At 42.5% G+C, this 12,342-nt stretch overlaps 3 non-coding genes across 3 annotated transcripts; all 3 read right to left on the bottom strand.

The window, feature by feature from the left end:
• Positions 1-258: 258 nt before the first annotated feature.
• On the bottom strand, positions 259-411 carry LOC146030000 (U12 minor spliceosomal RNA). Its single transcript, XR_014455518.1, has one exon. It is a non-coding gene; the product is annotated as a U12 minor spliceosomal RNA (small nuclear RNA).
• Positions 412-1,694: 1,283 nt separating this feature from the next.
• On the bottom strand, positions 1,695-1,847 carry LOC146030005 (U12 minor spliceosomal RNA). The gene has a single exon (XR_014455523.1). It is a non-coding gene; the product is annotated as a U12 minor spliceosomal RNA (small nuclear RNA).
• A 1,874-nt stretch (positions 1,848-3,721) lies between these two features.
• On the bottom strand, positions 3,722-3,871 carry LOC146030011 (U12 minor spliceosomal RNA). Its single transcript, XR_014455527.1, has one exon. It is a non-coding gene; the product is annotated as a U12 minor spliceosomal RNA (small nuclear RNA).
• Positions 3,872-12,342: the final 8,471 nt, after the last annotated feature.

The following is a 12,342-nucleotide window of genomic DNA, read 5'->3' as shown; positions in this document are numbered from 1 at the left end:
TAAACATAGGAAATATAGAAAATGTTAAATATGTGTTTACCGCATCCAAAGGTTTAGTTATATGGTGAGGGGCGGCATTCACTTCTGGTTGTGCACATATTTTATGATCAGAAGTCACCAATACTGGTTTTGCCTATTATATTGACCATAAATAGTTTGAAGTGACCCTAGATGATTGAACCCAAGCCAACCAGCTTGGGAACCACCACTTTAGAAGAATATCACATATCTATTATTATATACAACTTAAACAAGGATCAGGCAGATCACAGCACCTGAAGGTTCCACAAAGTAGGCAGATCCTCCACAGAACAACAACCTATACCCGGGCAAAAATTCTTCTCACATGTAGAGTGAGGAACCAGGCGTCACCCCAGCTCGTTATTTTCCTTACTCATTAGTTTAAGGCATACCTTGATACTGCAGTATTAGTCATATCACACTGTCACACATACTTATATATATAACGGAGAGCTAAATTAAACTACCGTAATAACTTAAAAAAAAATATTATTAGAAATTTGACTAACTTATATAGTTTTATTATTTATATATGTGTCTATTATTGTTGAAAGTAAACCTTAATCTTTGAAATAGATGCTGTCTACAATATATGCAAATAAGCTGGCTTGGCGAAATGCATGTTGGGAAATGACCTCTATAACAGTTGACTCTTTAAGGTGCCCACTTGAAATATCAGTGATATTAAGATGTGCGCATAAATTTCCCTTAAAATCTTTTCACTGTCCTGGACAAAAGATTTCAGACAAGCACATTTTGACAAAAGATTTATCTTAAGATCTGATGTGCATTCCTATGGATCTTTCATGCAGCAAGTAAGATCAGAAGATGCATCAAAAAATCTGCAGAAGCATGCGTCTGGATTGTGATAGTTTCAATTTCCAGCCAATGTGTGTTAAAACCGGACGATTGGCATAAAAATTGTCAGGATGTACAAAAAAGACAAAGGTCCATGGTGGACTCCATTACAGACATTTGTATTAGTTATGCCTTGACTTACCCAACATTAAACATTATACTCGAAAGACTATACATTGTTAGCCTGTGTACCCATTTGTATGTCCAGTATATTTGACCCTGTGCATACATTTGTGAAGTTATTTGACCTCACATTGTCCTGCAATCATATTTTGTGCACCCTGACATACATACATTCAGCCTTGAGCGCTGTATTATCATTTGACTCTACTAAGGCTGGGCAAACGGTTTGATCAGCAGTTTACCAATCAGGATTCATTTGTATTTACGTCTTTGCAAAGGAATCTTTATATATTGAATGTTTTAACAGCAATTGGCTTTTACAATTGCAAACCAAAGTACTTATTCACACCATAACCTTAAAAGAGTGGATCCTAATCTTTTTGGAATCATGGCGACCTTGACTAATAGAATATGCTTTTATAGCTCCCCTAAGCTAAACATAGGAAATATAGAAAATGTTAAATATGTGTTTACCGCATCCAAAGGTTTAGTTATATGGTGAGGGGCGGGATTCACTTCTGGTTGTGCACATATTTTATGATCAGAAGTCACCAATACTGGTTTTGCCTATTATATTGACCATAAATAGTGTGAAGTGATCCTAGATGATTGAACCCAAGCCAACCAGCTTGGGAACCACCACTTTAGAAGAATATCACATATCTATTATTATATACAACTTAAACAAGGATCGGGCAGATCACAGCACCTGAAGGTTCCACAAAGTAGGCAGATCCTCCACAGAACAACAACCTATACCCGGGCAAAAATTCTTCTCACATGTAGAGTGAGGAACCAGGCATCACCCCAACTCATTATTTTCCTTACTCATTAGTTTATGGCATACCTTGATACTGCAGTATTAGTCATATCACACTGTCACACATACTTATATATATAACGGAGAGCTAAATTAAACTACCTTAATAACTTAAAAAAAATATTATTAGAAATTTGACTAACTTATATAGTTTTATTATTTATATATGTGTCTATTATTGTTGAAAGTAAACCTTAATCTTTGAAATAGATGCTGCCTACAATATATGCAAATAAGCTGGCTTGGCGAAATGCATGTTGGGAAATGACCTCTAAAACAGTTGACTCTTTAAGGTGCCGACTAGAAATATCAGTGATCTTAAGATGTGCGCATAAATTTCCCTTAAAATCTTTTCACTGTCCTGGACAAAAGATTTCAGACAAGCACATTTTGACAAAAGATTTATCTTAAGATCTGATGTACATTCCTATGGATCTTTCATGCAGCAAGTAAGATCAGAAGATGCATCAAAAAATCTGCAGAAGCATGCCTCTGGATTGTGATAGTTTCAATTTCAAGCCAATGTGTGTTAAAACCGGACAATTGGCATAAAAATTGTCAGGATGTACAAAAAAGACAAAGGTCCATGATGGACTCCATTACAGACATTTGTATTAGTTATGCCTTGACTTACCCAACATTCAACATTATACTCGAAAGACTATACATTGTTAGCCTGTGTACCCATTTGTATGTCCAGTATATTTGACCCTGTGCATACATTTGTGAAGTTATTTGACCTTACATTGGCCCTTATTCTGATCGGTGTGGCCGGATCCGAATATGCGGCCAGGACCGTGCGTGCGAAACCCCGCCTTCCATACGGATCGCCAATTCCGTCCGTACGCGGTAAGAAGCTGGCCGAACGGACCGCACGTGTATTTTTCACGGAATACGCCTCCTCCATCTCAGGGAACCTCCCCCATCATTCGATGGTCGCAGACCATCGAATGCTGGACCGAGTGTTCCACCAGCTCCCGCAACCTCAGACCACACGGACATTTTTCTGTGCAAAAGCAGTGATCTGGGCGGGCAGCTGACATCCGGCGATGTCATATGTCCGCCCCCTAGACGTGCGTCACGACTGCATTACCATACGTACGCCCAGCGTTTGCATGGGAACGCCCATGAAACGCGGGGCGTATGAATATGGTAATGAGCCCAAATAGCCCTTCACGCCCCTCTCCACCCCCTGTTCGTAGTGTCCACATTTCATGCGGGATTTGGCCGTACGCCCCGCTCGCACATGCGCAGAGACACCTCTGCACATGCGCAGACACAAAACATCGGCGGCACGAACGCACGCGGATATTACCGCACCAAGCAGAATAAGGGCCATTGTCCTGCAATCATATTTTGTGCACCCTGACATACATACATTCAGCTTTGAGCGCTGTATTATCATTTGACTCTACTAAGGCTGGGCAAACGGTTTGATCAGCAGTTTACCAATCAGGATTCATTTGTATTTACGTCTTTGCAAAGGAATCTTTATATATTGAATGTTTTAACAGCAATTGGCTTTTACAATTGCAAACCAAAGTACTTATTCACACCATAACCTTAAAAGAGTGGATCCTAATCTTTTTGGAATCATGGCGACCTTGACTAATAGAATATGCTTTTATAGCTCCCCTAAGCTAAACATAGGAAATATAGAAAATGTTAAATATGTGTTTACCGCATCCAAAGGTTTAGTTATATGGTGAGGGGCGGGATTCACTTCTGGTTGTGCACATATTTTATGATCAGAAGTCACCAATACTGGTTTTGCCTATTATATTGACCATAAATAGTTTGAAGTGATATTAGACCATTGAACCCAAGTCAACCAGCTTGGGAACCACCACTTTAGAAGAATATCACATATCTATTATTATATACAACTTAAACAAGGATCGGGCAGTTCACAGCACCTGAAGGCTCCACAAAGTAGGCAGATCCTCCACAGAACAACAACAACAGGCAAAAATTCTTCTCACATGTACAGTGAGGAACCAGGCATCACCCCAGCTCATTATTTTCCTTACTTTTTGATTGAAAAAGCAGGTCTTTATTGTACATAAAGAATTGAAAAAAAACAGACGATAACAAATATCACACATATACCGTGTCGCAGCACAGCCAAAACACAGTACACACGCAAACAATATAGTACATATTATAAAATACAGTACAAGATGAACTCACACTATAGACTATACTATGCACTATGCATTCTAACGGTAACATTTACACAACAGTATACAAGACTATGGGTGTGGAGGGTAGGGGGGTGAGGGAGGAGTAATCACATGCCCGAAGCTTTATTGACCAGACAGACACATATAAGGGGAGGGCAATAAATAGAAATACATCAACAAAACAACAGACATTGTGAAGTGAGGGGGAAGGGGCCAAAGTCTTATAAAACAGTCCAAACAAGGGGAAAGGACCAAAAGAAAAGGGGTTTAGTCCTCTTCCTCCTCAGGGCTATCCCGAATGGAATAGTCTCTGAGCAGGCTGTGAACCAGCCTGCGTCAGTCCTGAACGGACATTCTCTCCCTACGCAATATGAGACTATTTCTGGCAAACCACAAAGCGTCCTTAACACAGTTTATAAGGCGCCAGGCTTCCTGGGTCGCCCCATATGTGTGGGTGCCTGGGAATAGTCCATACAGTACCAAAAGGTATGAAAGACAGTTCAAGGGCACAGAGTCCTTGAATTCATTCTCTAGGGCATCCAACAACAACTGTGCATAGGTGCAGTCCCAGAAGATGTGCATGGAGGTTTCTTCATGCACTAAGCACCAGGGACAATGTCTATACCTACACAAGTTTTGGGAGTGCATGAATGACCGGTGAGGCAAGCCCCCCTGAATGGCCATCCATGACATGTCTTTATGTCTATTTGTGAGCCTTTTGGAGGTCACATACTCCCAGACAAACTTGGCAGTTGCTGAAGGGAGCCCTGAAATTGGTTCCATGACGTCTTTGGCTCTGATGAGCTTGTGGACAGTTTTAGGTTTCCACAAGTAGGGTTTCAATCCCTCCAGTTGGTGCTCCATCACAAACTTGGACACATCCAGGTAGAACCATGGAGTAGTCCAGTTGTAAGGGATGGAGCTGTCCCACTTGTCCCATTTAAGGGTCCTCCACAATGGTAGGAGGAAGAAGCGGGACATGGAGTTCCCCGCTAAGCCGGCACAATTGTCAATCAAAGTTCTGCGGATACAGTTACATGCAAAGAAGGCTCTCAACATAGTTGGAATGTCTGGAATGCCTTTGCCACCTTTGAGGGGGTCTTTGTACATAACAATCCGCTTCACTCTGTCCATTTTGGAGCCCCAGATGAAGTGGAAAACGGCCCATGTGTCATTCCTAAAAAATTGTGTCAGTCATTGATCCCTGAATTTCCAAAAACTCCATTGATTTATTTAATCCCAAAAATCCATAAGGATCTAGTGAAACCGCCTGGGTGCCCCATTATAACGGCTCGAGGCTCCTTATTCCAACATCTACATATCTCGATGGATTGTTTCAGCCCTGTGTTCAGAGCCACCCACGATATTTACTGGACACTACCGCATTATTATCTGAGTTATTACAGCTACCGGCATTACCAGAGGACTTGTGGCTGTGTACAGTGGATGTAAGCAGCCTGTACACCTCGATTCCTCATGGAGCAGGTGTGCAGGCTGTAAGAAGACATCTCAGTAATCACCCTAAGTACAGTCGCCCTGATTTATCCCTCATTATTGCATTATTGGAAATGATTTTATGCAAGAATTATTTTACTTATATGAAAGATTTTTTCTTGCAGGTGAGCGGTTGTGCGATGGGGTCCCCAGTGGCCCCATCGTACGCGAATATATACATGTTCATGATAGAGGAGTCAGTATTTTTTTCAAATCCTGAGACAGCATCTAAATTCTTTTTTTTTTCAAAGATTTATAGATGACCTCTTAATGATCTGGTCAGGGTCAGAAGAGTCTTTTAGAAATGTAATAGAAACCCACAATGCTAGTGACAGCCCCATTAAATTTACCTTTAATATGAAAAGAAGCAAAGTATCTTTTCTTGATGTAAGAATTGTTACAGAAGTCGACAGAGTGTCAACCTCATTGGGTACTTCTTTACTTTCACGGCGCCAGCATGGCGTACTTCCGGGTTACGCTCGCCACAAACTAAGTAAAATAAACAATGTTAACGCCATGCCAACATGGATAGTTCATACCTCCACTATCCATGTTGGCATGGAGTTGATTTTAAATAGCGTGGCGAGCGTAGCGAGCCACCGAGCCCGCAGCGTGGGCGAGCGAAGCGAGCCCCGCAAGGGGACTCTGACGCGCGGCGCCATACTGGCGCCGTGAAAGTAAAGAAGTACCCCTCATTGTTTTCAAAAGAAACGGATCGGAACAACCTCCTGCTCTACAGCAGTTTTCATCCCACCACTTTAAAAGCAGGGTTTCCGTATTCTCAGTTTTTGAGAGTAAGGCGCATAAATAGTAATCTTACTAGCGCCATCAAACAAATAGATGAAATGTCCCAAAAATGTAAAGAACGGGGTTATCCGTCATCTCTGTTACAAGAAGCCAAGAACAAGGTTTTGAAGCTTGATAGAATGGAATTGTTACACAAAAAGAATGCTAGCGGTAATGATAGACAGTTATTCCAGTGGGTAACTGTATTTAACCCCTGCAGCAAACAGATAGACACAGTTGTTAAAAAACACTGGCCATTGGTCAGCTCAGACCAATCCTTGGGCCTTGGAGATGCTAAATTCCTCAACTGTTACAAACGTAGCAGAAATTTGAGGGATTATTTGGTTCACACAGATATGAAAACTGTGACAAAGAAGCCATCTTATTTCTTACAAGCCAAGAATCGCTGTTATGGTTGTGGCTGTACTACTTGTGGATTTCTTTTAAAGGGTGAAAAATGTAGTCATCGCCTGTCAGGAAATTTTTTTGATATTAGATATCATCTGACTTGCAAAATGCGCTTTTTAATTTACCAGATTGTATGCCCGTGTGGCTTGTCATACGTAGGCAAGACGGAAGGCACGTTCTGGGAGAGTATGAAAGCCCACAGGTCAGCGATTAAATTAGCACTAGAAGTTGGCGACAGTGAACAACCTGTCGCCAGACATTTTGTACAAAGGAAACACAGTTTGGCGTCCAATAAATATTGCATGATCGATTATGTCCCCCACTGAGGAGAGGAGGAGATCGAGGGGCGGTCCTGTTAAGAAAAGAATGTCAGTGGATAATTCGACTGCAAACTTTAGTCCCGCACGGTCTGAATGACCAGCTAGGATTAGCATGCTTTACATAAAATAATGTGCTATAGTGTTATTGGTATATTGTACTTGTTTGCTTGATATTTCTCCATTATGGTCTCTTTGTGCACTGATAATCAGTCGTTACATTTGCATTGTAGGTGACGGTGTTTTGTTACTATGGAGCACACAGTGCGTTCACCAGCGTCCATGGCAATGGGAAGCGTCTGATGACGCCACTGATTTTTGCGTCGCAGGGCCGGGTGTGCGGTCCCGTGCCCGGAAACGCTGATTCCACCATGGGTGATACATATCTATTTAAAGGTATGTTGTATATGTGTGTTTTAAGCCTGATGACAATGTTCAAATAACATTGAAACGTTGCTGAACTAAGCTAAGTGTGTGCAAGTTATTTCTGGATCAGAAGCCCGTGGTAGCGGTCAGGAAGCTAAGGTTGTATGGCCACTGCATGTGGATTACTAGCTCCGGGCGGCAGTATTGGTTCTGCTAAGTGAGAGTGCCGGTGGCAGGAAAATTTATATATATATATATAAAGGTCATCTCGACACACAACAGTTCTGATTCCCCCATAAAATTGACATACAGCATAAGCCCAAGCTGCATGCAATTTTTGGATGTCTCCATCAGTAACAACAATGGAGTGATTTCAACTGCACTATTTTGTAAACCAACCGATCGCAACAATTTATTGTTGTGCTCAAGCCATCATCCTGCACCTTTAAAAGCCGGTTTACCTCATTCGCAGATGTTGCGGGTTCGCCGCATAGTCAGTAATCAAGATGAATTAGAGTCATCATTATCCCAGATGGTCGAAAAATTCAAGGTTCGGGGATATCCCTTGGAGGACTTACTAAAATCCAAAACAAAAGTTCTAGCTTTATCTAGAGAACAGGTTCTCTCTCCTTCACCCCGCAAGGAACAAGACAAATTCATCTGGGTCATACCACCCTAAAAGTTATGTATGCCATCAACAGAATGGCCAAATCTCATTGGCCCATCATCCGTACTGACCCCTCTCTGTGCTCTTTGCATAATTCTAAACTTATGTGTGCCTACACCAGAGGTAGAAATTTAAAGGATTACCTTGTTAAAAATGATGTGGTAGACACTCCAAAAAATGTGCCAACGTCCTTTTTGGGTATCCCAAAATTAGGATGTTTCAAATGCAGTGGGTGTACCACATGTGGCTATATAAAAGCAGGCGGGGTGTTCCATCACCCTTTTTCAGGCAAAGCATTCAAGATCCGACAGAGGGTGACATGCACGTCATGTTACGTCGTATATCTTATCAGCTGCCCGTGCGGTCGACACTATGGCCCTTATTCTGGTTGGTGCGGCCAGAGCCGCACACGGGGCTCCGGCCGCACAAACCAATCCCCGCCCACCCTACGGATCGCCACGGCCGTCCGTACACGGACGGCTGGCGATCCGCATAAAAATGGTGGAGGCGTACGCCTCCACCATGGTGGGAGCTGCCCCCTGCATTCGATGGTCGTCGACCATCGAAGGCAGGTCCGCACGCCGCGGCAGCTCCCGCAAGCTGAGACCACACGGACAATCGTCCGTGTGGTAGCTTGTATGGGGGCTGAAAGCTGACATCCGGCGACGTCAGCTTTCCGCCCCCATGAGTTGCGTCATGGCCTCATTACCATGCATACGCCCCGCGTTTGCATGGGAACGCCCATGAAACGCGGGGCGTACACATAGGGAAATGAGGGCATGATGCCTCTCACGCCCCTATACGCCCCCTTTGCGGCGGACGAAATACGTCTGCGGCGAAGGGGGCTGCACATGCGCAGATTCACCTCTGCGCATGTGCAGAGTAAAAACATCGGCGGTACGGCCGCACGCGGGCCGTACCGTCCGAATTAGAATAAGGGCCCATGTCGGCAAGACCATACGGGCATTTAAGGAGCGGGCTGCTGCCCATAGATCAGCCATTAAACAAGCCATTCTTACAGGTACCAGTGAACAGCCGGCGGCCCGGCACTTTGCCAATGCCCGGCACACATTGGCATCACTACGGTACCGAATCATCGAACAAATCCCCATTCCAAAACGTGGGGGTGACCGGGGGTTAAGTTTATGTAGAGCCGAAAGCCGTTGGATATTCCGGCTTGACACGTTGGCCCCGAGGGGGCTAAACGAGCATGCCGGCTTGTCATATTTTCTATAAGACCTGTCATTAATATTCTTCAAATGAAATATGTGTGTTTCTGTATTATTTTAATAGTGATCATTCCGCAGCATGGTGAGAGACCACACTGACTGAGCGACCTTTAAAATTTATACCCTGTAGGGATTTTTTGCAAGTGTTCCTTACAGGCAGATTGCGGTGTCGACTTATATGTCGACCGCTGTACATGAGCGCCATATTTTTTAATTTTTAACTTTTTTCATGTTCACTAAGTAATGTGGTATTGTTATACATATTGCACGTTGCACTTTGATACATGTATTTTTTTTATATACATTGTACTTACTTGTTCACCCTTTTTGATTACATTGTATTATGTTGTTACAGTTTAATGTGTGGAAGTGATAGGAGGGGTTTGTGAGCCTTTGCCAGCCCATCGGGCGGACTTTCCGTGATGAGGTCACGTTAGCCATGCCGGGACGCACGCCCGGGGGGCGGGGAACGGTCCAGACCAGCATACAGGTTTGTTTTTTGCACTTGTTAAGTTGTCTCTTGCACCTTAATAAAAAGTCCGCCAGGGCTTGAAACGTCGGTTAAACAAGGTCTCTTGCCTGTTTATTTCACACATTTCCACCGAGTGCCGCCGTCCACCAGACGCTATATATATATATATATATATATATATATATATATATATATATATAAATATATATATATGGCGGGCCATCGCTCGCATATCAGACAAGCTTTGGAGGGCAAAAGTGGTCCATTCGAACAACCTGTCGCCAGACATTTTAGAGAGCTTAAACATGGCTTAGCTACCCTTCGCTATACCATCATTGACCATGTCCCCAAAATCTTGAGAGGGGGCAACCGCAATAAGAAATTGCTACAGAGGGAATCCCGCTGGATCCATAAGCTCAATACAGTCGCTCTGGGCTGGACTTAATGAAAGTTGCAGTATGTCATGCTTTTTATAAGCACCCAGCAAGAGTCCGAGTTACACTGTTTACCTGATAGTTAGTTATTTTCTAGTTTCTGACTTCGTCAGCGATATCATGTATTCCTTTCTGACCCTCTTGTTGCTCGTCTGCATATATGCACCTGTTAGATATGCTTAAATTATAGCATTTATTCATATACGTTCCCTTATACCTGACAGGTTGTTTGTTGCTGCATATTTGATCTTTTTATTGCATTTTTCACTATTTGTTATCTTGTGTTTGTTTAAGGTCGCCTAGCAACCCACACAGCGGGTCCGGACGTACAGTGACATCACCTGATCCAGACTCGCCGTGGGAAGCAGTCGCCCGGCACTTGGTGTGTTGATAAGGTATATATATATATATATATATATATATATATGTACATGTACACTTGTTTTTTTGAGCTTGACAATGATCAGTAAAGATTGAAACGTTGCTGCTAGACAGTTTGTCTGTGTCTAAATTTATATTGCCAAGTCCTGCGAGTGTCGCTTGTTTCCGACAGCTATATATATATATATATATATATATATATATATATATAAATTACAAAATATCGAAGCAATCATTGCCTTTGTTTATATTAAGATAAGTACTTCAGTGTTAATCTAGATCTGGATTGCCTGGGTGAGCAGATCTTTTTTTTTTTTCACAAACTACAGTACCTCCACCCAGATCCAGAGGGTGAGGTTAGTGGGATGCCAGCCAAAACATGTAATATATTTAATAAGATAATAGGTGAGCCTAGTTACTCAATATAATATTACAAGCAGATCAAAACATAGATAAAATGAATGCTGCAGCAGACTAATTTTCTCAAAACGAAAAAAAAAAAAAAACATTAACAGTAATATTGCTCAATGGAACCACTATCAAATTTTCACTGTGGGTAAACGTATTTCATTCCACAGAAATCCAAGGTTTAAATGTTTTTGTTTTTTTTTGTAAATAATTTTTATTAGTGATGTACCAAAAACCAATAAAGATTGAAACTGTAAGCACAATGAATATCCTGTGCAGAGGATCAATAACATATTGAGATATGATCAAAAGGCGAATATAAAAGCATCACTGTATTTTAACATTAATTGTAAGAATAAGCAGAGAAAAGACTACCGAGGGGAAGTCTGAAGGGTACAACAATAAAGCCTACCAAGAATAGGGTAAATTTACCATGCAACAGATACCTTCAGAATGGAATTTAGTATTATATAGATAGAATTGAGGAAGGAGAGAGATAGCGGGAGAGATAGAGAGGAATGAAATTAAGGGCAAAAGGAAAAGAGGGGGAAAAAATGGGGGGGGGAGGAGGCGGGTGGAGTCCAGTCAAACCCAACACCAAATCAAAAATGGAATTGCAGGGTCAAAGCCCCAATTTCTATACGAAATCTGGGGGTACGTTAAAATAAGTGGTCCAACTTAGGCATTCAAATTACTAAATCACTAGACCAATTGTACAAGGCCAACTACATCCCCCTTTTGCAAACCATTAAGAATGATCTAAATAGGTGGGCCCCTCTATATATATCCTGGATAGGACGTATTAACACTATTAAAATGAACATTCTGCCTAGGCTGCTCTATCTGTTTCAGACAATACCAATAGTGGTTCCCTACCCTTTCCTTCGCTCAGTTCAGTCTATATGCGGCGCTTTTGTGTGGGCAAATAAAAAACCTAGACTCCGCAGGACATGCCTGGCTAAGACGGCACTCAGCGGAGGCTTAGGCCTCCCTATTTTTGAGCATTATTATCACGCCTCCCAACTGAGCCACATTATGTCATGGCACGCAAAGGAGGGTTCCAAAAAATGGGTGACCCTTGAGAACGATCTGATCGGACTCCAAAAAGCTAGCTTTCTCCCATGGCTCCCCCCAGCTCTGAGACCAGCTACGATACACGATGTCCCATGTGTTAAAGCTATCCTCACCACATGGGATAAGCTTAACAAAAAAAGGGGTCTGGCGCCCTACCCATCCCCGATGACTCCCCTCTGGCGACACCCCCACTTTCAACTGGGCTGTATGAGTAGCTATATGCACCCTTGGGCCACACGTGGGATTACACGATTCCTACACATATTGGGTGATTTCGCCCCTAAGAATTTCTCAGATTTAT

Source organism: Crinia signifera, chromosome 8 (genome assembly GCF_055691185.1).
Source record: "Crinia signifera chromosome 8, ASM5569118v1, whole genome shotgun sequence".
NCBI classification, from domain to species: Eukaryota; Metazoa; Chordata; class Amphibia; order Anura; family Myobatrachidae; genus Crinia; species Crinia signifera.
The sequence above is the reverse complement of the archived record's forward strand: the minus strand, read 5'-3'. Positions and strand labels throughout refer to the sequence as shown.